The 26,270-nt window shown below is 34.4% G+C and overlaps 1 protein-coding gene across 4 annotated transcripts in view; it reads left to right on the forward strand.

Moving 5' to 3' along the window:
• Nucleotides 1–26,270, forward strand: part of CNTN1 (contactin 1) — a 365,959-nt gene that overhangs the window by 22,298 nt on the left and 317,391 nt on the right. The gene's annotated exons all lie outside the window — the stretch shown is intronic.

Here is a 26,270-nt window from a genome sequence, read left to right on the forward strand (position 1 = left end):
CAAGAATTAGTTGTTAATTTGAAGCATTAGTAAACCCAGGAAGTTCATGGGTAACATGAAACAGATTTCCTGGAGTGGTAGTATGGGGCATTTCTGGAATTAATAGGTTAGGGAATAGCAATTGTTAAATATCACTCAAAGGGTCAAGTATTACTGAATTATAGCTCCTTCATCTCTCCCTTCCATACATGGTTAAAATGTTGATCATTAATGAAGTTATATTGTCCATCTTTAGTAGAAAGTGAAAGATACAGTAGCATATCAAATTGCTAATGCTTCCTCATTGAGGTGCTCTCATCTATTGTATATTCTCAGATATAAACGTTGCTGGACAATATTATGTATTATTTGCTTTAAGAAATTATACTTTGAATTAGCTTTCCTACAGATTTTCATTTACTCAATTCTGAACTGATTACCTTATGAGATGTAATCGTTGTCAACAACTCTATTTAATATGAATTCTTTTATGAACACATATATAGGCATACATCATAGATCAACCAAAATGCAAGATCTTATTACAATGAGCTACAAAGTGAGTATTTCAGGTTAACGTTGTTCAACTTTTAGATTTTATACTATCCAGCTCCTGGTGATTCAGATTTCTTCAGGACGTGCTGAAATATAACATGACTTTGATATTTTATAAGCATTTTTTGTAGAAAAAGGAAAAATGGGTGAAGAAAGGAATAAGATGAGAATATAGAACATGATAAGTCATGAACTCAATTTTATTTGCCTTAGACATCCTCTAAGCCTATGATTCTCAAGTATGAATATGCATCAAGTATCACTAGAATAGCTTTCTAAAAAACAGATTCTCTCAAAGTTTCTGATTCAGTAGTTTGGAGTGGGTTCTGATAATTTGCATTTTCACAAACTCTCAGATGATGCTAATGTTGCCTTTCTGAGAACTACCCTTTGGGTAGTATTGCTCTAATTAAGTTTAGACCAACCCTTCTTTGTTAACTGATAATACTTACTTTCAGAAAATAATAGCCACACCAAAGGTACTAAATAATGGAAGAAAACAACAAAGCGATTTATTTATTGTATAGGATGATGCTGCATTAGCAGGATTCTTTGCCTTGATTGAACATTACTAACACATTTTTTCCTTACTATCAAAAAATAACACAAGTAATCTCCCAGGGCCTGATTTTATGATTTGTGTTGGAGAAAATACTGACGTTCCTTTTACTTTTAAGAAATAAATCTTTCTCATTGCCGTGTAGTATTCCATTGTGTATATAAACCACACTTTCTTTATCCATTCATCAGTTGATGGACATTTAGGCTCTTTCCATAATTTGGCTATTGTTGAAAGTGCTGCTGTAAAGATTGGGGTACAAGTGCCCCTATGCATCAGCACTCCTGTATCCCTTGGGTAAATTCCTAGCAGTGCTATTGCTGGATCATAGGTAGATCTATTTTTAATTTTTGAGGAACCTCCATATTTGTAGCAACGTGGATGGAACTGGAGAGTGTTATGCTAAGTGAAATAAGTCATACAGAGAAAGACACATACCATATGTTTTCACTCTTGTGTGGATCCTGAGAAATTTAACAGAACACCATGGGGGAGGGGAAGGAAAAAAAAAGTTAGGGAGGGAGCCAAACCATAAAAGACTCTTAAAAACTGAGAACAATCTGATGGTTGATGGGGGTGGGAGGGAGGGGAGGGTGGGTGATGGGCACTGAGGAGGGCACCTGTTGGGATGAGCACCGAGTGTTGTATGGAAACCAATTTGACAATAAATTTCATATTAATAATGAAAAATGAAATAAATCTGTTAAGATATCAAGTTTTTATTCCAATCAAGTCTGGGGGGAGCAAGTAGGACACCCCTGATGCTTTCTCATTAACAAGTAATTTTAAGCTCTTTATAGTATAGCAGTTAGAGAATATGGGGGGGGGGATGTAATTTGCCATGACAAATATCTAGTAAATGTACCCTTGAGATTTAGGATTAAATTCCACAGATATTTCTAATAGTTTGAAAGTCAGGATGATAGAATATCTTACAACCTAAGCTAGGTATTAAAATCACCTGGGACCTTAACAATACTGATGCCTGGGCTCCACCATTCAGACATTCAGATTTAATTGTTTGGGGTCCTGTCTTGATATATGGAAATGGATAAAGGAGAATGATTAAGGAGAGAAGTGCAGACAAAAAGCCAACTACCATTTCTTGGGACCTACTTTCCATATATTAAGCATTAGATAAGGTATTTTATCAATATTGCCCCTAAACTTCAAATAAACTCAAAAGATAGCTATAAGGTAAAGGCATTTTTTAAAAAATCTAAGCAAAAAGACTTAAATATAGGGATAGAATAACTTTGTTATGCCAAGAGGTTATTTGGTAAGTAAGGGACTGGCCGTTAGAGCCTAGATAGACATGGCTTTAGGGTCCGTCTTTCTCCATTTCCTTATAGAGATACTGGATAACTTTCTTTCGTTCTTCTCTCTTTCTCTCTTGTTTTTTTCACTTCTTCTGTTTCTCATTCTACTACTACTCCTACTACCTCTACTACTACTGCTATTCTGAAATCTAAACAGCTTGGAAGAAGAGACAAACTGTAACAAATGTTGAAAGGCTAGAATGCAAGGTGATGAGCAATGTTTCCTGTAGAATACAGGCTCAGTGTATTATTGCCTATAGAACCTTGCTGTCAGATGTGGATAAATACAACTCTCTGGATGTAGGAATTCTGGCTGTATTTCCCAAGCATGTCTGGAACCCATAGGCTTAACCTATGGTAAAAAGTGAAAAGGGCTTCAGAAGATAGGAAGATGGCCTGGATTCAGAATCTGGCATCAATTATTAGTGTAACCATAGTTGAAAACCAATTGGATCTCTTCACATGGTTATAGGGACAATAAAATTATTGACAGATATTCACCAGGCTAAAGCACTAATAAATTCATTAGACTAAAGCAAAATGAATGTCCAACTATTCCTATAGTATACAACCATACTCCTATTCATACTATTTTATACATTGGGCTTTCCAACTGAAAAGAAATTCTTGCTTTAAGTTCTGGAGTAAACTCCTTAAGTTTTAAGTAGTAAGATAAATCATTATTTAAATGAGAGAATTTCTGCATATCAACTGGGTGTCAGCATTAGAAAATATAAAATCATCTTCAAATATGTTTCATTTCTTTTATGTCAAGTCAGTTCTACTATTTTCTTGAAGGAGTGTTATAGCTTCTTGAGGAAAATTGTTTCACAGCTGTATATAAAAACATGGTTTTGTTTTTCTTGTATTGGTTTAAGCTAAAATCAGCATTGCCACCGACACTGGATACAATTGCTCCTTTACGCATGATGCCTAGTGAGTTGGAGGAATCTCTTTTAGTATTTCTCATGCAAAGTAGGGGCCTCTTATAAAAGAATTGTGCCTATTATTGCAAAAATAAATTTATCATAATTAGGTGTGTATTATTCATTCTTTAATCAGCTTTAAAGCTACTAAGGTAACTGGGGTTTCTTTGGGAATCAGTTACATACCTTGTCTTTCAAGAGAAAGATTCCAGATTTTTAATTGACTGACTTATAAATGCAATAGATTGGGGCGCCTGGGTGGCTCAGTCGGTTAAGCGTCCGACTTCAGCTCAGGTCATGATCTTGCGGTCTGTGGGTTCGAGCCCCGTGTCGGGCTCTGTGCTGACAGCTCAGAGCCTGGAGCCTGTTTCAGATTCTATGCCTCCCTCTTCCTCTGACCCTCCCCTGTTCATGCTCTCTCCCTCTCTGTCTCAAAAATAAATAAATGTTAAAAATATAATAATAAAAATAAATAAATAAATAAATAAAAATAAATGCAATAGATTAAGTTTTAATTTTTCTCAGTTTTTAATTTATGTTTTCATGTGACATGGGGCCTTTATAATATTTCTTTTATCCCACCTGATGGATATCTGTTTTTAGTGCAATGTGCATTTTCATTCGAAACCAAGCACATGCTGGGTGGTTTTAAAGATACTTTTGAAGGTTATGAAAGTTTTTTAATGCCTTCTCTAATGAGTAACCCAGGTGGCTTCCAGTCAACACCAAGAGTTGGCTTCAGTGAATTTAGTCATGTCTGTCGAGTCCATTAGTCTGTTTCTGTTCCACTGGGCAAAAAAGAGCCCTCTGGGGCAATGGTAGAAGTGCTCTAAGGCCCAACATGCTGGAGCAGCGAAATTGAGTAGATTATGCATGTGGCACTATAAGACAGAGATTATTCCCTTTTTACAGATGAAGAAACTGAGGCCGGGTGAAGTTATGTATTTACAGTTCTGTTACATATTTAGAGTTCTTAGTTCTGATGGACTTTGTAGATATCCTCTAAGGTTTTCACAGATTCTACTGTTTATCTTTATTTGAACAGACTTGTATTAAGCATTTCTGGGTCCTGGCTGTCTATCGATGAAAATTTTGGATTTCTTTCCATCAAAGCATATTTCCAAAGTGACCTTAGGTGCATAGCCTCATTTAATTTTATTTCCCTTCACCTTGGGTGGTATGGGGTGTTAAATCTTTTAAGGGAAGCTATTTGAGTTCTTTCCTGTCTGATTACCTGCATATTATCAAAGTTTGAACCTTTTTAAACACGGGACAATTAAAGTTAATTGTATAGTCATGTGTGCCTTGAGGACAGAAGTGTTATTCGGTTGGAAATAATGTGCTCAAGATGGAAAAATTAACAGTTGCTGATTCATCGTATGGAATAATGCACATTTATAGATTTTTTAATATTAGAGCACCTAAATCAGGAATATGTTACTGTCACCTTAACAACGTGTTACAGAACACAATGGAATGATGAAGTATTAGTCACTTTGATTTAAAATTGAGGATAGTTATGTTTTCAAAGCACAATATTTAGGGAAACTTTCCATATAGGCCTTTTTAATTATCACAAAAATTTTTACCTCAGAAACTTGCTTTATAATTTCTAAGCTATTTTATAGGCAGCTTCTAAATAGTATCACTCTTAACCTGATCATCTGGAATGTAGGACAGAGTAACTAAATATAATAGTTGAAAGAAAGGAAGTATAGTGGCTTTTATTGAAAAAAGCATTAAACCTTGAATCAGGACCAGAACCTTGATTATATTTCATGTGAAATTGTGGAACTCACCTTATCTCCTTGTGCTATGTGATCAATAAAATAAATCATTCTTATTTGCTTAATGTACTCTACCATGGTTAAGAGGAAGTACATAATATGCTTGCTACATAAACTGCTAGGTCTCTTAGACAACAAAGTAAGTATTTATTAAGTATTTACCATATGTCAATACCATGCTGAAGTTAAAAGAGTAGAATATTGTCAAAAGATCTACCTTGCTCGTCTAAGATTTTGACATTCAACAGTGTGCCTTTAAAAAAAAATCAAATCTGCTTATGAATCTATTCTCTGTATTTTTCATTAAAATTTGTCTCTGAAGTATGTTAGAGTCAAAAAGGTAAGTATAGAAGCTCATGTTTGTTCACAATTATTTGGACTTTTTAAGTTCTGGATTTGTTCATTGACTTTCAAAGGTTTAGTTCAGAGTCTGATTGTTTTGTTGTTAAACACTATAGACAGATCTCCATCTAAGAAATAGTTACCCATCTCAGAGGGTGTGTGTGTGTTTGGGTATACATGGGAGTAGAGAAGTATAAAAAATGACTAGAAATGCAGGCAAAGAGCATTTACTTTATGTAGCAATTTGTTTTGTGTTCTTGAAAATTGAGTTTTATTTGAAATGCAAAGGTAATATGGTGCCAGATAATTGAATCCTGTTATAAATCTCCAAAAAAAATGAACTATACCCCAAATAGTTTTTTGGTGTAATTCAACATTTTTGAACAAATAGCATTTAGTTTATGTTGCAATTTGTTTTGTGTTTTTGAAAATTGAGTTTTATTTGAAATGCAAAGGTAATATGGTATCAGATAATTGAATCCTGTTATAAATCTCCCCAAAATGAACTATAATCAAATAGTTTTTTGGTATAATTCAACTTTTTGAACATAATGTTGTCAGGCTATTTAAAGTGAAACCCAGCTATGGTTGTGTAAAATATAAAGTGAGGAAAATGCATTTTTTTTTTTGCCCTTTGAGAGAATAGTTAACTTTACTTGTTGATCCTGTCTCTCCTCTTTCTAAACCCCGAACATCACAACTCATACAGATGTCCTCATTTATCAGAGTTATTTTTCAGACAATGATGCTCATATAAAGGATGTGATATTTTGTATCTCAGTCCTTCTTCATAATGATCCCAAGTGCTCAGGTTGTCACCTTTCCTCTAACATTCTGCCCCAAAAGTCAGTAAAGTAAGCTATGTAAATGATGGCTGTAAAAGCACTCAAGACCAGCTCCTATTTTCTCTTTAATGTTGGATCTTTTGTCTACATTTTAAAATTCTTTGTTATGTAAAGGACTCTAAAAATATCAAAAAAATATAATTTTTATTGGTACAGAGGAATGCCCATTTGACTTTGACACTCAATCTCAAGGCTTAATATATATATTTTTAATGTTTGTTCATTTTTGAGAGAGGGACACAGAGCGTGAGCAGGCGAGGGGCAGAGAGAGAGAGAGACAGACAGACAGATTCAGAAGCAGGCTCCAGGCTCTGAGCTGTCAGCACAGAGCCTGATGTGGGGTTCAAACTCAAACTGTGAGATTATGACCTGAACTGAAGTCAGACACTTAACTGACTGAGCCATCCAGAAGCCCTATATGTTGTTTTTTAATTTGTTGTCAAGGGATGCTGTTTGGTAAATTGGGTGATATCACACGAATCCAAGCTGTGGTGAATGACAGACTTCTCCATTAACTAACAAGTACCTCATGGTAGCTCCCTCATGGGAGCTACCCAGGGTGCAAAGGATCTACTAGTCACCATTTACTTTCTTATAATTCTGGAATTCAAAAAAGCCCTAAACATGCAGTCTTTGTGACTCATTTGGTGACAAAACCTCATCTTGACTTGAATTGATAGAAAAACCTACTTTGAACTGGTTTGAGGCCTTTTATACCTTATTCATTGTTTTCTGGTGTGAATATTCAGTTTTTCCTAAAGAAATATTGATGTTTTACATTACATATTGTGATTCTAGACCGGTATGTGCTCTTCCAAAATTCCAAAAATTCCAAAATATATCTTAAAACATATTTGATGCCATATGTTTTGGGAAAGGGGTTATAGGTCTCTATTAGATATTGTCCTCACCCTCAAACAGCTTGTAGTTTATTGAGCTGTGTGACTGGAAACACTGCCCTCAAATAGTCAACACAGAGTTACTTAAAGTCTATTTAATGATATACACACATATATGTGTATACTTATAAAACTACGTAACATAATTTATAATATATAATTTATCTAGTGTCAATTTGCAGTATAGGACAAAAGTAGTATTAGTTTAGAATAAGTCTAGTGATGTAATAGGTTTCAGAGAGTAGTAGAACTTTTTTCTTAACCATCTTTGAATTTGTTTTTTAATAAAATAAAGCACAGTCAACAAGGAAACCTCTGTACTCTGAAGGTAAAAACAAATAAGGGAGTCAGCTCAGGTCATGATCTCACAGTTTGTGAGTTTGAGCCCCACATTGGGCTCTGTGCTGACAGTGCAGGGCCTGTTGGGGATTGACTCTCTCTTTCTCTTCCCCCCCTTCCATTCCCTCTCTGTTTCTCTCTCTCTCTCAAAATAAATAAATAAAAAAAGAAATATCCAGGAATTCACAAAAAACTACAAGCTAGAAAAATCTGTAAGATACCCAGATAACAAAAGACAAGTGACCAGGTAACCAAGTTAGCCTTAAAATTCCCCTCATCTTAACTAACTTTAGACAGGCTTCTTCTTGACTCTGGTCTCCTGATCTTCCTTTTCTTGAAGGATTTACTTTAGAAACTTGGAATTGCATTTTTTTTTTCTCTGCTCCTATGAAATGTATATTCATTCTTCAGCCTCTAGCCAATTTTACAATCTAGATCTTGTTCAAGGACCAGGGAGCCATCATTTGAAATGTAATCATCAAGAAAGATAATGCCCTTAACTCCCAGTTTCTTTGGGAGGATAGAAACTTAAATTTGCAACAATTAGCATACTTAGACGGCCTGATCACACTGGGTGCTCCCAGACAATGTCTATCAGTTTTCCACTAGCTCACCAACTGTGTCCCCTCCCCCAAACTCTTCCACTGTTGTTTCAGTGTAGTTGAGTTCAATCTCTTTTGCCTACTGCATTAGTCTTGAATAAAGTCTTCCTTGCTTGTTTAAATCTGTCTAGTGCTATTTCACTTTTTCCAATTGAGGCCAGATTCTTGAGATTCAACAAATGTTTAGTAGGCATTCAATAACAATGTTTTTTTAAGAAGACCAGAACAGAGAAGCAATCCTTTAAGACAATGGAAGAAAATTTCATGAATTAAAGACAATCATGACTCAGCAAATTAAAATGGCTAAAGTATAGGAATAACTAATGAAAAGAAATGGTAAAATATCTTACATTACAAGGACAATAAAAAATTGTTATGACAACAGTAAGGGGGAAGAAGGTGGCAAACAGAAAAAAATAAGTTTGAATAACTTCTGAATTAGAACATCAGCAATTATTCTTTATTATTATTGATGTGATTATATAGTAATAAAAATGTCAAAATATTTTGGAAAGTAAACATACTGCAATTCAATAATTACACTGTAGATTTGTAATATTATTAGATATGCGGAAACTTGGTAAATGAATTTTACCGAGACAATAGACACTGTTACTTTTGGATTAATGATACCAAGGAAAGATGTAAAATGTGCTGAAATTTTAAAAAGTCTCTGTTGGAATAAAAATATAATTTTTATCTTCAAAACCACTTGATAAGTAATAAAGAAAAATAAGCCAAAATAGCCACACAAATAAAAAAAATTCTAACAGTAAAAAAGAGACTAAGGAAACATTTAAAGGAAAACCTGTGACATATCATAGTTAATGTGAATGGCTAATTGCATCTCTACAAAGACTAAGTTTCAAAGACAGGAAAGAAAAGAAAAAACAAAGACTCTATATTGGGGCAAAAAATACAAATCTAATATATGCTATTTCTAAAAGAGAAGTTTAAAAGTCATATACAATGACATAAAGGTTTAAATAATTGGAAAATATGTCTGAAAATACAATAACAAATGAAAAGCAAAGTAGCAGTATTGAAATATTTGAAAGAATTCAAAGCAAAGAGCATAAAATGAATATAGAGGGTTGACTTTATTGATAACAAGAAAATTTACATTACAGGTAAAAGACAAATGTCTACCTGAATGAGTCAGAAGACATACATGAAAGTTTAAAAAATATAAAAAGTGCAGTAAATACAAGTAAAGTCAAATCATAGGTAACTGTGAACATCCTGAATTTAAGTGATATAACCAGAAAAGTTAACTTTATATCAAACTTGGTAACTTAGAGAAAAAAAATGTCTATGAATATAAACATAATCCTTTTTATATTAGGCCATAGAGAAATGATTTAAAAATTATAAGAAGTGAAAATTATACATGCTGTATACTTATACTATAATAAAACAAGGTGTTTATTTTTAAAAATGACATAAAAATACTCACTGAATCAGATAGAATTTTGTAGAAGAAAATGATTGCTTGATAGTGTATGAACTAGAAAAAACTATAAGAAACTGAGGGAATCAGATTAGAATGGGGGTGGGGAGGATTGAAATCTACCCTCAGTTACTGCCAATAGAAACTGTGGAGTATGACTCCATAGAAGTATTCCACCTTCAGGCAAGAGAAGTTGGGCTTTTGTACTGCCTTATGGTAAACAGCTCTTCTTCGTCCAGGACAGTATTGGAGGACATGTAGACTGATGATAAAGGAGATCTAAGGGTAAGGACAGACAACATCTACTATAGCCACACTTTTAGTTAGGATGAATTTGGGCTGCAAGAAAGAGAAAATCTGATGAAAGTTGGCTTAAACAAAGCAAAGGCTTTATTGTTCTCTTGAAACAATATGTCTAGAGGTGGGCAGTTTAGACCTATGCACCAAACTCCAGTATATCCTTAACTATCTCTGCTCTTTTCTCCTTCCTGCTGCAGGATCTTAGTGTGCAGTTTCTTCTCATATTCAAGATGTCTGCTAAATCCTTGGGCAAAAACCACATTTTAGGCAGGAGCAAGGGGAAAGGAAGTGGACTAAAGGCCTAAAGGGACAAGCCAACCAGTAAAGTTAGCTCTATTTAAAACAAAACAAAACAAAACAAAATAATATGGGGAAAAAAAACCCAAAACAACAAAAAACTCTTATAGAGCTTTCCCAATAATACTACCAAGAGACTTCTATTAATACCCTCATGGGTTAAAACTAGGCCACACACTCACCCCTAGTTGCAATGAGTTGTTGAGAATTTTAGCTGTCCATCTTCCATTGGAAAAGAGATCAGATGAGAAGGGATTTTTGGGTTGACTCTAAATACCCACAATATTTGCCAAACAAAAATTTTACCTTTGAGATAAATGACTCTCTTAATTAACTTAGGAAAATAGAGATTCAATTCTACAATTACATCGTGCCTTACAAAATAGAGAGAAGTACATATAAACTATACAAATTATGTAATAGGCCTAAGCTATACTCAGAATACAATTATTTTACATAGTAAGGACTGAAAACAAGTGAACTAAGTATTACACTAAACAAAAAATAGAAATAGAATAGGAAAATATGCTTAAGGAAAATAAATCACCCAAAGTAAAAACTGACCTTTAAAAATTAGACAGAAAAAGGGAACATACCACTGTTAATTTAATCCAAAATTTGTTCTTTGACCAGGTCAGTAAAATAGACCAACCCGTAGCAGCACTTAACTGGAAACAAAAGAGAAGTTCCCTATATTATATCAAGAATGATGGAGGATACGGGCATCTGGGTGGCTCAGGCGGTATTTCCACTGGGTCATGATCCCAGACTCCTGGGATTGAGCCCCTCTTGGCTGTTGGGATCCAGACCCTCATAGGGCTCTGCACTCCACATGGAGCCTGCTTAAGATTCTCTCTCTCTCCCTCTGTTCTTCCCTTGCTTGTGTGTGCATGTGGGGAAATGAAGAAGGAGAAGAAGAAGGAGAAGAAAAGGAATGATTGAGGGGATATAACAACATATTTTGGTTGGGTGTTTTTCCCCTTAAGACTAAAGAATGATACCATGACAATTCTATGTTAAGAAAAAGCAAAAATGTGGCTAAAATAAATGGGTGGTTTTTTTGTTAAATAAATAAGTAAATAAATAACCAAAATTTATTCAATAGATAATAGTATGCCATAGCGGGGAATGGATAAGCTAGTCATTCAGTTTCAGAGTAACATAAATCAAATGGTAATGGAACCAACAATTGAGTAAAATACTCAGCACCATTTAAAATTACATTGCAAGATAAAAAAAAGTACATATCTTAGATATTTTGCTTACAGGGAGTTTTTCTTGAGTGGAGCATGAGAGGTGTGTATAAAGATTTATGTGACTGGATAGGCAATGTTGCACTATCTGTTAGCATTACTTATAGAAAAATATGGAACATTATTTAAGTATGCCACTGTAGAGCATTGTGGTCAATATACACAGTGAAATATATTAGAGTGAGCTGTATGACATTGTTACAATTGACCATTTTAAGTCTACAAAACAGTGATTTCACATGTTCCAACACATACATACCCCAGTATTTTAACCATGGCTCTGTCTCAGTGAAGGGAATGTTAATGATTTTAATTGTCTAATTCCAATAAGTAAACAGAATGAGCACATGCCATGAATGTATTACTTTCCACCAAACTATGTGCTCTTGGGGAGCATGCATTTGGTTTAGGTAATCGTTATATTCCTGCTACAGAGGGACCTCTGCAAATATTTGTTGAATCAATGATTGAAAACATATTTATAGTATAAAATAGAAAATTTTAAATTGCAAATGAGGGGAGCTAGGGAAATTGCTCATTAAATTATTTACCTATCATGTGGAAGGGTTAAAAAAATTGTAAGTCTATCATGCTCAATTTAGGCAATTATTTTTCCTTCATGGATTTAGTATGTGTACTATCTGATAAGATCTCATTATGAGATGTTATGTCACCTTTATGGTTATCTTTGAAAGTAACCAATTAAATTTTATAGATATAACCTGATGTGGGAAATAATGAAAACATCAATGATAAATGCAGTAATACAATCTCAAGAGGAAAGCTTCTGTCCCAATGTGCAGAATCGAATGGTAACAGAGTATTTTATTTGTTATACTGATATATGAAATTGTATCAAATGCACTTTACTGATTCATTATACTTATTCTCAAACTTCAAAAATGGAGTCCTGAAAGATGTCACAGTTTTGTAGACCAGGTTCATGGTCTACCAGGAAAACTGCATTTCAGCATTGTAGTTGAGTTATTTTCTTCTCTACTATAAAAGGGGACACAGGAAACCATTGACTGTACTGGTCTTTATTGAAAAGAAGATTGAAATCCACATTTGCTCAGAAATCCTATTAGTGCCTCTATTGAGGAAAAGGCAATGAAAAGCACTGAAGTGTTTGTTACTGATTTGCCTACATTTTTTTTTTTTGTCTAAATATTTGGAAAAATTGACAAGAGTTAATTCCATAGGAATCCTTTCTTTCAAATGATTTTACTGATGTAAAACTAATTCTGTAGCATTCTTTGATAGTTCTTTTAAATATCAAAATGCTAATTTTTGCCTTTATGATATTAAAAAAATGAGGCAAGCATTTTATATCATTCTCTGCCCTTACCAAGTTGGCATATATTTTAATTAGATAGATTTAATTAGATTTTATTTATACTAGGAAATTCTTCTAGTCATGGATGTGGTGACTCATAGAGACTGGGGATCTTTGCATTCTGTTTATAAAAGAGATGTAGTTCCTGCGTATGAACTTGGGCTTTGAGTGGAGACAGGGAGACCAAGATGGGTATTTATGAATATTATAAGTGAATGAATTTGGTCATAATATTTTGTGGCTGATATCATACTTGATTTGCAGTATTTGAAATACGAAATACAGTGTCTTTGAAATTCAATGTTGCCTGGAAACAAAGCTTATAAACTCCAACCAGGCTCCATTTATTTTCCAGTATTTTTTTCTCTTGGTCATGAAAAAAAAAAACAGCTTAAAAATGAAAGCTAAAATATACCTTCAAAACTAGGATACCTTAGATGCCATAAAAGTTAGATCCGCCCCCCCCCCCCCCCCAGAAATTGATATACATTTAGTGGCAAAATTTGGCAGCAAAACATAAGGTTTGCATTTTCCTATCATGCTATCATTTTCAAAAGTGTTCAGATAAGGAGATCTTCACCCCCCCCCCCCCCCCAGAGGTAGATATGCAAGAGGTTTTTATCACCCTGAGACAAAGAAAGATAATAAGCTTAAAAAGCAGCATGAATGACTTAGGTTGACTGTGAGGAAGTCTTTATCCCTAATAGTATTTGTTCAGTTTTGAACTAGGAAGAGATTGCAGAATATTTTCATCTGATCACAAAGTATAGAATACATTTTAAATATTTTATATTTAATAAAGATACATTTTCTTCTTTGTCCTGCCTTTTTGCATTCACTCTTAGTACCACACAGTTCCATTACATTTGGAAGGTTTTTACCTGAAAAACGGAGCATAATCTCTTAGTTGATCTCTGTTTATCAAGAGCACTGATGATTGATTTGATTACAGCTCTAGCAGTTAGAAGTCTGTTCATTTTATGATCAAGAAGCTTGAAAAACACTTCTTTAAAATGAATGCTTCTTTTATATGTGGTGATTCTTTCAGTGCACACCAGGGTCCCTCTTGCCTGGGCTTTCCCTGCAACCCTCCTTGTGACATTTCCATTAAACTGTAAACAATTAGTGTTGACTGATTAACATCTTACTTTAAGAGTTCTGCTAAAAGCCATATTCATGAATCAAAGTCAATGTGTACCACTGGTAATTAACTTGACAAAATTCAGCTTTCCAGGCTAATCATCTTCTGGCTGCTTTATGTAATGGCTGTCAATTCAGATCTACAGAACAATTGGAGTCCACTAAACGGGAGGGGGAGGCATAAGAACTAGTGATTAGGCCATGTTCTCTAGCTGGGAACGTATTCTCATTAGAATTCTGAAGTATAATGGGAAAACAGAAACATTAAAACATGTTGACTTGAGATTCCCACATTTATAATTATATAAAAGTAGCCCAAATAAGATCAAACAGATGGTTAGGGGTAAATGATGAAATTCAGTGGAATAAATATGCTAGGATTTGCCACGTAAGTTTCTGAGCAAGACCCCAAAGAGGCAGTAGGTGACCTGCGGCACTGCAGGGCATTGTGGTTAAGAAGGCTGCTTCTGCAGTGAGACATGTTCAAAGGCTGGCCTGTTCTAGTTGTGTGATTTTGGAACTACTAAACTTGATTCTACCCATATTTTCTCATTAGAAAAATAGAAAAAAAATAATTTTACATACTTCATATGTTTGTTTTCAGGATTAAAGCAAATGATGACCTTAGCCCATTGCCTGGCATTTAGTAGATGTTAAATAATTATCACATATTACCATTCTATTATCAATTATGATCTATCACTATGGGAAAAGTCAAGTACACAAATTATCATATCATGTAATAAGCATGTCAAGAAATATACAAATGAATTGCCCTTAGGTTTCAGAAAAAGAAAACCAGCATGTACAAGACCTTGAAGGAGGAGAAATTGATTTTGAAAATGTTTTTTAAAAGACAGGTTTAATTTATCAACTGAGGTGAGAATATGTATTTCAGTAAAGAGTATGAGGAAATCATGTAGCAGTGAAAGCATGAAGCATAATTGAGGAACAGGAAAGAGCAATCATTTTAATAGGTCATAAAATTTTATTATAAAGCAAAAGAAGATTATACCTCAAAGAAAGGCTGGATAAATATTGTAGGTTGACTATATATTTTTTAATGTTTATTTTTGAGAGAGCAAGAGATAGTGTGTGAATGTGGAAGGGGCAGAGAGAGAGACACACACACACACAGAATCTGAAGCAGGCTCCAGGCTCTGAGCTGACAGCACAGAGCCTGACACAGGGCTCGGACCCATGAACTGTGAGCTCATGGCCTAAGCCAAAGTCAGTAGCTTAACTAACTGAGCCACCCAGATGCCCCGTAGGTTGACTATAATTAAATCACCAAGAAATCCTTGAAAGTTTCAAAGGATATTTTATTTACTTTTTGCAGGCTAACATTCTACACCATTGGGGAGTCCAACAGAACCTGAACTAAACATTTCTATAAAATCTAAGTTAACATCTAGTTAATAATTAAAGCCATTTATAAACTTTTAGAGATTAAAACTGATAGCTTTTATGGAAGTCAATTTAGTACTATTTTTAAGAAGTTGCAAGAATCTTAAAAATATATAACAACATGCTTAAAAATGTACATTTGTTTGATACAAAGAAAACAAAGTTAAGTAAGAAGAAAAAAGTAGAGGGGCGCCTGGGTGGCTCAGTCTGTTGAACGTCCGACTTCAGCTCAGGTCACAATCTCGCGGTCCGCGAGTTCGAGCCCCGCGTTGGGCTCTGGGCTGATGGCTCAGAGCCTGGAGCCTGCTTCCGATTCTGTGTCTCCCTCTCTCTCTGCCCCTCCCCCGTTCATGCTCTGTCTCTCTCTGTCTCAAAAATAAATAAAACGTTAAAAAAAATTTTTTTTAATTAAAAAAAAGAAAAAAGTAGAATATTCTAAGTATTGTTAAAATCTATCTTTGTTTAGCTAAGCCAAGGGTCTCACTCCCACAGAAGAATCACCTATGGAGTTTGTCAGCTTACACAGGTTTTGGACTGACCCTTGAAGGGAGACTGATTCCATTAGTAGAATGCTGCTTAAGGCATCAATAATTTTCAAATACATAAGCGAATTCCAATTGTGAGAAGGGGGAGTACAGACCTTTCTTTCCCTTTTTCTAGTCTGTAATCACTGAAAGAAGACTAGCAAAAAAAAAAGTATAAATCACGTTTTGACAAAACTAGGCATATCTGTACTCTTGAATCATAGTTTAAGATGAAGCATTGTCAAACGCAATAAATATCGATCCAGGATACATGAAAATACTGTCAGAAGACATATGCAGTTACATCTCAGACACAGCCAGCTAAACACGTTGTTCAGACCGTGTGAAAGAGAAAAGGCAACAATCCTTGGTTTGAGCTAAGGGAAACAACATGTTTGAACAATTTGTGTAAGTTTTGAAGACTTTCAAAGGCAATGCCATTAAGTATTTAAGATCACATAATATGTAACAGTATAGTTTGAAATGTTTAAGAATAATAAAAGAACAAATTAAGGATATTTCTATACCTCAAGAAGTAAGATTATCATTCAAATTGCCTATTGCATGAGATATATTAAAAATTGAGTCACTGTTTATCTAAAATTCAGTTTTAACAAGCAATCCTGAATTTTATATGGCATTCCCACTGCAGAGGAGATCTAGAGAGGTAAACAGAAACTCCAGTCACATCTGTAATGTTTGATTTCATTAACAAAAAATCTGAAGCAAATATAGTCAAAATCTAGAATTTGACAGAGGTAGGTGTTTAGTACAGGGGTATGCATTTTATAAGCCTATTTACTAATGTAAAAATAATTTTAAAGAAAACACAATGGATGAATAGACCTTGTTGGTAGTAACACAAAGTAAAAGCTATCTTGATGTAAACTTATCAATAAATCTGAGATGCACTGAATAACACATACTATACTGTTTAAGGTTAGGAAGGAAGATACACATAGAAAGACATGCTGTATTTTATTTTGGATATAAAGACTTAATGTAAAGAAACATGCTTTTCTTGTTATTAAATAAATTTAATCAATTTCCTTAAAAACTCTCAGTATAATTTTTTGTAAACTAGACAACATAATGGATTCTGAAGTTCATAAAGATAAATAAATTTGCAAGAACTGCCAGATAAATCCGAGAATGATGATCGATAAAGGGAATAACACAATCTTGTAATAAAATATATTATGAATAAATCTATGGTTTTTAAAATGAGTGGTATGTAAAAATATCATAATTACATTTGAGCTGAGGTTCTGTCCTAACATATTGGATGGCCATAGAAGTAAAATTGTGACCATCATTGCATAATGTGGATTTTCCCACAATTTACTTTTGAGTCTTCACTGCCTTCTCTTTCTTTCTGCCCTAGTTCAGTTCTCCATCACCTTTCATCAGGAAATTGTAATAGCTCTTCACTTTCTCTTCATACTTGTAGTATTTTTCAAGTCTTTCCTCCCACCTCAAACGATCGATGGCAAATACACATAATGTGTTAGCTTCCTTACATAAAATGGTTTAATGCCTCTTCACTGCATACTAGACAAATGTTAATCACATTAGCAAGGTATGAAGGACACTCTAGGGCTCAGCCCTGCCTCCCCCTTCAGCCCTGTTTTAGCACTCAAATAACTGAAAGTTTTCCCCCATCCCTTCCGACACACCAGGCCATTTCTCACTGCCCGGAGTTTCCTTTCAACTTACTTCACCTGGCCAGTTTTTATTCGTCCCCCAAAATAAATTCATCCACCATATCTACACCTTTCCAGTGGGATGGACTAAGTGTACCTCCTCTGGATATCTCCCAGTAAGTGTGAATTTTATAGCTCACAAGTGAATCTCCTGAGTGAATCCTGCAAGTTTAAAATTATATACCAGTCTTTTCCACTACTCAATGTACTCCTGGAGACAAAATTTTGTTACTTTTTTCACTTAGTTCCCAATAGAGTGTATACATAATCAGTGATTAATAAACATTAAAGTGACTTGTTGAATGTGAGTTGCAGCCCTTTCAGTAAAATATCACACACATAGTCAGGCAAATGATCTCTCATACCAATAAGCAGGAAAAAAAGCACACTAAAATTCCTAGAATAGGAAGGTGAACGGTAATATTTCTAGTTTTTTGGGCTATATCTTTACATCTGCTTGTTTCCTTCACTTTAAATCAGCTTCAATAATTTTGAATTTTGACTTGACTTAAACTTATAAATAAATAAATCATAATCCACATTTTTTCAATTTTCCAAGTGTGGTTCAAAAAAGCCTCTAATGAATAAGGTTTCCTCTTTTATTATGGTCCATCGTTATTTTTCCCTTTTATGTTCTATAAAATATCATATACTTTACCACAAAAGATATAAGAAAGATAAACTAAAATGATGAATTTAATTAGAAATAATCTGACCATTTAGCTTTAATTAAAGCCTATTGAACAATCCCCTCAATGAGATACTAAATTTGATCCCTTTATTGTTTAAATTTCATTTCAAATGACATATATTGATCACCTATTTGTACCAAATATTATAAATATCAACGGAATACTTGAAATAGTCAGCGCATTTACATACTATTTTTGTTTGGCAGATGAGGAAATGTCACACTGAGTGATAAAATAAATTGTTCAATATAATGAATGATCAATGTCAACCCACAGAGAAGCAAAGAAGTAGACTAATTGATTTTACTTCAGACTTATGTTCCTTGATTACAAGTATGATCTTGTTTTTACTTACCTTGTACGTTAGATGTTTATAAATAACTTTTATTAGATTAATTGAATTTTAATGGAAAGATTGAAAATTCTACCAGTGAATTTATAATATCATTACTAATTCATTACATTTAAACATTATGTATTTTTAATTTGCTTTGAGAGACTGAATTTCTTTTTTTTTTCCTTTTACCCAAAAGGGAAAAATCTAGATTTATAAACTTTCCAAGTGTTTTACGTATACTCTCAAAATATCAAGCAAAAGTACTTCTACTTACAATAGGACTTTCTCTCAAGTTAGACAAACTGGCCCAGTAATATCACATTACAGTGGGAGTTTGCCCTGAAATGTTTAGAATATAACCCATGTAACCTAGCCACAACTGGAGGGAGCCAATAATGTTCTCCTACTGTTTGAAGATAAAAAGAACTTGAGGGAAGTTTCATTTATCCTGCTCTTTCACTGTGCAGCAAGGTGACTGCCAAGTTGAGTTTTACAATAGCTGAAATGGGCTAAAACTGAAAGCATTTAGTAGAGTGGTATTTCACCATAATAGCTCCATCGGTCAATAGCTGAACCAAGAGTTTACACAAAGAGGGAAAGAGGACAAATGCTTTGTCTTTGTGGCAGAGAATTCTATCCAAATCGAATTGCATTTGATTATTTAATATTTCAGAAATGGCAACATTTTCAAGGGAGTAAAATTTGTCTTTGCTGCTTTTGAACTCTTCCATCATTTCATTTTTTTTTAGTTTTTTAGTGCTTATTTATTATTGACAGAGAGAGAGAGAGAGAGAGAGAGAGAGAGAGAGAGAGAGAGCATGAGTGGGGGAGGGGCAGAGAGACAGGGAGACACAGAATCTGAAGCAGGTTCCAGGCTCTGAGCTGTCAGCACAGAGCCTGACGTGGGGCTCGAACTCACAGACAGCAAGATCATGACCTGAGCCAAAGTCAGGCGCTCAACCGACTGAGCCACCCGGGTGCCCCTTGAACTCTTCCATCCTTTCTATATCTCATTCTCTTTCATGTCCTTCGCCTTCTATCCCTAGAGGCCTTTCAGGGTCTTGTATTAGTTCTCTTATAAGTGCCCTTGATCTTGAACTATCTGATCTATAAGAATTACCCTTTCCATGAATATCTGTTTTGTAATATGGTTCTCTGAAAAATTTCCACATTCACCATATATTGAGTATCAACTGTGTGCTAGGCACCGAGCTAAGCATTAGCATGTTGTAGATATGCAACTAGTATATTTGGATGAAAAAGTGATATGATCTCCTGCTCTGAAGGAGATTATCATTTGGGAAGGAGGATAGATTAACCAGCAATTAAATTCTGTTAATTTACAGTAGAGAATGTGTTAGATATATGAATACAGTGTTAATGGAGATCTGGAGAACAGAACAAGGTTACTCTGCAGCCTGGTGACAGGAGGAGAGGTTTCATTAAAGAGGAAAGCTTTGAGTCTGGTTGTAAAGGATTTTTGAGGGGAGGGGATTGGGACAGTTTTCTAAGTAGCTGAGGTTTGCACATAGTGATGGGGGTTGAGAAGGGATCACCATGACCTGAGTTCATTCTGATCAGTTTCTGCAGGAATACATGGTGTAGGGTAAGGGAGTATCAGAAGATAAGCTTGGACAAGTACACTTGCTGTAGACTTGCAAGAACTTTCTTTGAGACACTAATACGTTTGAATTGCTATGTAGGCAATGGGGGACAAAACAGTATTTGAAAAAAAATAATTAGGAGTGACATAGACACAGGAGATAGTTGGAATAGTGAAAGATGCCAACTCTGCCACTTACAAGCTGTGTTATCCCATTACTTACCTTTTATGCATCAGTTTTGTCTGTAAAACGGTGTTAATGTAAATAATTGGCATGAAGATTAAATGCGGTAATATTGACTGAGTTTTTGAAAGGAGTGTTTGGAAAACAAATATAAGAACACCAGAGATGAATGTATGGATAAAGAGAGAGTTGAGAAGATATGTCAGCTTCAGGAGACTTCCAGAGTGGAAGAACTGATAATCGGTGACTTGCTATTCATGACGGGAGAGGTAGAGAAAGGAGTGAAGTTACCTATTAAGGTTTCCAACTTGAGAAATAGGCATGGTAACATGAAACCCTGTACAGGAGGCCAGAGGTGATAAAGAAAACTCCTGTTAACATTTTTGTACAAAATCCTTTCAAGAAAATGTACATTCAGTTCCTGTTAGAAAACACAGGGCAGGAACTTAGAGGTAGTAGGTAGGAGAGAGAGACTTGAGAGTTAGTGGAATAAAAGTGATTGTTAAAACCATTGAGGGTGAATGTAGGAAGTAAGAAATGGAAAGAATCTCTTTCCCCAGTTGTTCAGGATGGACAGAGAAGAAATCTCTAAAGATAGATTCATAGATATACTGGGAAGGGGGATGTTTGGGTACAAAGACTCCTTCATGGAAGCATGACATATATATACTACTAGTGAGATGTATTTGAAAAATAAAATCACTTTCTTAGAGACTACCAGAAGGAATATCTTTTTTTCCCATCACAACCATGGTTATCATTTTATGTGTCTATTTTTAGTCTTTTGTTTGGTAAACAAATGTTTCTTTACATAATTGTGATTGGAGTATAACAATGTATAACCTGCTTCATTCACTTAACATTTAATATGATCCACATTGCCACATAATCATAATCACCATGTTTAGCAGCTGTAAAGTAGTTCATGTTGAATTGTATTTATTTATTGTACAATTTATCTCTATGGGGAGATACATTATTTTACTTATTTACTTTGTGCAGGCAAATATCAAGACCTAACCTGTTTTCTAAATTTCCCATTTTTTCTTAGGCAGCGGTATGTATGAGACTGGACACTGATCACAAACTGCCTATTCTCTAACAGATGTGTTATTTATTTTTACAATGAACTGCATATATACCTTTCCAACAATTATTATTCATATAACTTAATTATTATTGACATCTTCACTCTCCACATTATTACAGTCATTTTCAATCAAGATATGGGTATTGGCAACAAATACTTCACTTTTATGTTTATTTATTTTTGAGAGAGAGAATGAGCTGGGAAGGGGCAGAGAGAGAGGGAGACAGAGGATCTGAAGTCAATTTACTGTGCTGACAGCAGAGAGCCCAATGTGGGGCTTGAACTCACAAACCAGGAGATCATGACCTGAGGTGAAGTTGGACGTTTAACTAACTGAGCGACTCAGGTGCCCCACTTTAAAAAAAAAGATAAAGTGCTAGCCAGGGTTACTATTACTGATTGATATTTAATTTTATAACATTTTGAAGTATTAAAAACGGTTTCAAATAGTCTTGGATATTCCAAAATATATTAAATAACTTAGTTCTTTATTCCTTGTTAATTAAAGAACAAACTATATGAGCACTTATGTAGATTAATATAAACTAAATATGTTTTGCATAATTGAAAAAATAATGATATGTTAATATAAAAACCCATTCTGTCTCTATTACTTAATTTCCAATTGAAAAAAAATTTCCTTTCTTCTCAATTGGTGTATCTTTTACAAATGAAATGATCACATACTGCATTTCTATCTCATTTTTTTAAACTGGATGACAGTTATACTAATATTATAATAATATTCAGGGACCAGATGTTTTGTCCATCTCCTTACTGAGGGCCTCTTAAAGTGTTTTATTTATTCATTTAAAAATAATCATTGAATAATAACCATGTGCCAGGCATTTTGCTCTTGTCTGCCTTTTTAAATCTTTCACTGTAAACTTCAGCATGCGGGTTGAGTAGAGGGATGGAAAAAAGAAATGGCTCAGCAACATAGTTTGCTATTAGATTTTGAAAATATTTTGATGTGAATTATTTTGATTTCCTTTGAAGTTTTAAGACTGTTGGTGTTTTTATTTTTTTTTTAAATTTTTAAATGTTATTTCTGAGAGAGAGAGAGGCAGAGTGCAAGTGGGGGAGGTGCATAGAGAGAGAGAGGGAGACACAGAATCTGAAGCAGGTTGCAGGCTCCAAGATGTCTGCACAAAGCCCAAAGAGAGGCTTGAACTCACAGCCCATGAGATCATGACCTAAGTCGAAGTTGGATGCTCAGTTGAATGATCCACCCAGGCACCCCAAGACTGTTGGTGTTTTTATTGATCTGTGCTCCCCATCTATATTATCAGAAGGACAAATTTGTCTGGTACCAAAAAAAAAGCTAAAAGAAAAAAAGCTTAAAAATCATTGTCTTGGTTTTAGAAATACGCACTTGACCAAAAGGTACCTTGTAGGCTTTGTGGGACCTAGAGTTAATGAATTCAATTCATCTCGGATTTGCAAAGCCCTGTGGTTTAGTTTCATTTCAAAAGAGCTGAAATTATGTACAAAATAATTCCACAAATGACTTTGGCAATAAAAACTCTCCATAAAGCAGGTTTTCATAGCATATTGAGTGAGAAACCAGCTATTTTATAAAATGGGTAGAAAGATATTTTTATTCTATTTTTTGTTTCACTTTGGAAATTCTACCTGTTTTCATGTAATTCCTAGCATGCATTTTACTCTAAATTGATTCTACTTGTTAAAAACACGCGCACACACACACACACACACACACACACACTTGAGCACTTACATTCAAGCCGCTTTACTGGATTCAAGAACATTCGAGCATTCGGACAAATGTCTTTCCTTAGGGAATTAGTATTCTGTTTAAGGAAACAGATTATATGCTTGTTAACAGAAGGATTAATTTACTAATTGAACAAATGTTTATTGTGCATTTCCAATATAGTAAGTTAGGGATATAGCTATAAAGATTATCTCCACTGTATGGAGTTTACATTCCATTTGAAGAGTTGGCCATAGAGTAGCATCAGAAATTAATAAAGACAGATGATGCTAAATTCTAAGAAGACAACAAAGAAGGGAAAGGGTAGAGTGATCATGCGTGCCTGAATGTGCGTGTGTGTGTGAGTGAGTGTATGCGTGTGTGTGCATTCGTATGTATGTGTTTGTTTTAGTGAATCTTTTAGAAAAGGTAGTCACAGAAGGTCTTGTCAGAGAAGTAAGCCATGCAGAGATGTGTAGGAAGAATTGCATAGAAAAAGGCTAAAAGTGTAGGTTCCAGGAGTCTGGTGAGCAAGGGCAGAATGATAAATCCCAGAGCAGAAATGAGGACGCAGGGCAGGCAGCTGCAGAGTGATGTGTGATGCTTTTGTCTTTCCTACTGAGTATAGGAAGCCAGTAGAGGCTTTTGAGCAAGGCTGTGACCTGATATGATTTGCATTTTTAAAATATCAGTTTGGCTGCTATATGGAGAATGTATTGTGGAGCGCAAAAGAAGAAATAGTCTAGTCAGGAGGTTATTGCTGTAAAATGACAGCATAAATAGCAATACAAGAAGTTTTAAGAAAAATAAGTGATAATGAGTGTTAATGGACTTGACTGTGATATGCTGCTAAAAAAAATACTCCTTGATAGGAAGCTGTAATACAGAGAAGGGTGAATCCATTATAGGCACTGGAGAACTGTTTTGATATAGGAGGTTTGAGTTTGCATTATTTCTTTTTAGGCAATGATTAGTACTAGTTGAGTGAAATGGAGTATTCGTGAAGGAGCATATTAGGCAATAAAGCTGTATAGACAAGAGATGCAGATTGTGGATGGCATAAAATACAAGGTCAGGAATTTGTACTTCATTGTGTAGGCAGTGGGGGTCATTACAGATATTTGAAGAGGAGAGGGGAATGTGCAGTTTGGTAGTGGTTTGTAGTACTGTCTAAAGAGCTAATATTGGACGGAAGAGGATCTGGGGAGTAAAGTAATAGGTGAAATAGGAGGCATCTGGGCAGAGGTCAGGGTTAGTGTTAATTATTAGGTGAGGAACGTTGGAAAGACTGTGTATTGAAGGGTTGAAGGAGAAGGAAGAATGAAAAATAACTCCAAGGTTTAAGTAAAAGATATATATCACTTTTAATCTCTTCAACAAACTACTGAGTGTCAGATGGGATTTTAACACCATCTGCAAAATGTTCTGAAAATCTAATATTTCTAAAGATTAGTTGTGCATAGATATAGTGCTATATTCTCAAGATTTTTTTTTCATGTTGGAATAGTTATACTTGAAAACTATTATGCTCATTTACAAATGTTGCTGTTGTTGTACTCAAGATACTTAAAACACAATGCAAAGTGAAAACTGTCTTAATAGAATTTTGGCTTTTATTCTCATTGTTTAATCATAAAAATTACATTAATATATTGGTTTCTAATGTCATATATTAGATGTTTTACTGCAAATGATTCATTACTGATTCAATCAATGATTTCTCTACAAGTCTAACTGGATACCACCAAGCATAAGAAAAAAGAGTGGGACAAAGAAGAATCAATCTAAGAAACAATTTAGCAGAAAAGAAAATGCTTTTCTCATAAACAATAGTTTAAAAATTATAGGTACAACATATATTTTTAAAAATTTTTAAATGTTTTTATTTATTATTGAGACAGAGAGAGACAGAGCATGAGCAGGAAAAGGGCAGAGAGAGGGAGAGATAGAATCCGAAGCAGGCTCCAGGCTCTGAGCTGTCAGCACAGAGCCTGACGTGGGGCTCAAACTCACAGACCATGAGATCATGACCTGAGCTGAAGTCAGACGCTTAATTGACTGAGCCACCCAGGTGCCCCTTTACAATATGTATTTTTAATCTATCTTTTCTTGCAGAGTTAAAATTACAATATTTTAAGACTGAAAACAGAGCACCTTTTAGGTTCTTATACTTGCTTTTATATTGTAGCATTCTTGACATTAATGAATTGTTTCCATTTAATTCTTTGAATTGTTATTGCAATGATTAACTTGGTGTTCTTATTTATTAGTGCTAACTAAAGAGTACCAATTCTTTATTATGTCTCTGGATTCTATTCCATTTTCTAAGAATTGTCCAGGAACTAAACTATATGATAATTGTATACAGTTGTCCTTTTTAAAAGATTTTAGGTACATTGACATAAATTAATATTTATTGACTTCATACAGTGGACCAGGTATTATAGTAAAGTAGATAGAGTATATTTAAAGTATACAGCCTATATCCCCATTTTCCACCTTTCAAGTTAACCCACCACAACTCAGTGATATTTTTACTGAAAAAATATTTCTTTGTATAATTATGCTTAGTCCAATACATGTGTTTGCAAATATTGGGAGGTATGTTAATATTACTTGAGATATCTATCAAATGAAGGAAATAAAGCATCTTTGGGTAGATAGAAGACAGAATAGAAGTTCAGTCTAATACTTTTTTTTTTCAATGACCTGGTAGATGCGAGGTCCTGAGTAAATATTGACCAAAATGAATAATTACCTATATATATATATATAATGGCAATAATAGTAGTTATACACATTAGTTCATTTAATTCTTCCAACAACCCAGGACCCAGCTCTTACTTATGATCACCCATTTTCATGGATAATAAAAATGAGTTCAGAGGTTAAATAACATGACTCAAGTCGTTGGATAGAAGAGCCACAGTTATAATCCAGGTATATATGACCTTGAGTGCTATAATGTACTCCTAATAACTACATATATTTTTCCTAATAACCATATTTTAATATAAATTAAAAGGTATGTTAATTGGCCTATGCAAATGTTCAGTAAAATATGAGTTTTCCTGAACTTTAATCA

The sequence above is a fragment of the Prionailurus bengalensis genome, chromosome B4 (genome assembly GCF_016509475.1).
Source record: "Prionailurus bengalensis isolate Pbe53 chromosome B4, Fcat_Pben_1.1_paternal_pri, whole genome shotgun sequence".
NCBI classification, from domain to species: Eukaryota; Metazoa; Chordata; class Mammalia; order Carnivora; family Felidae; genus Prionailurus; species Prionailurus bengalensis.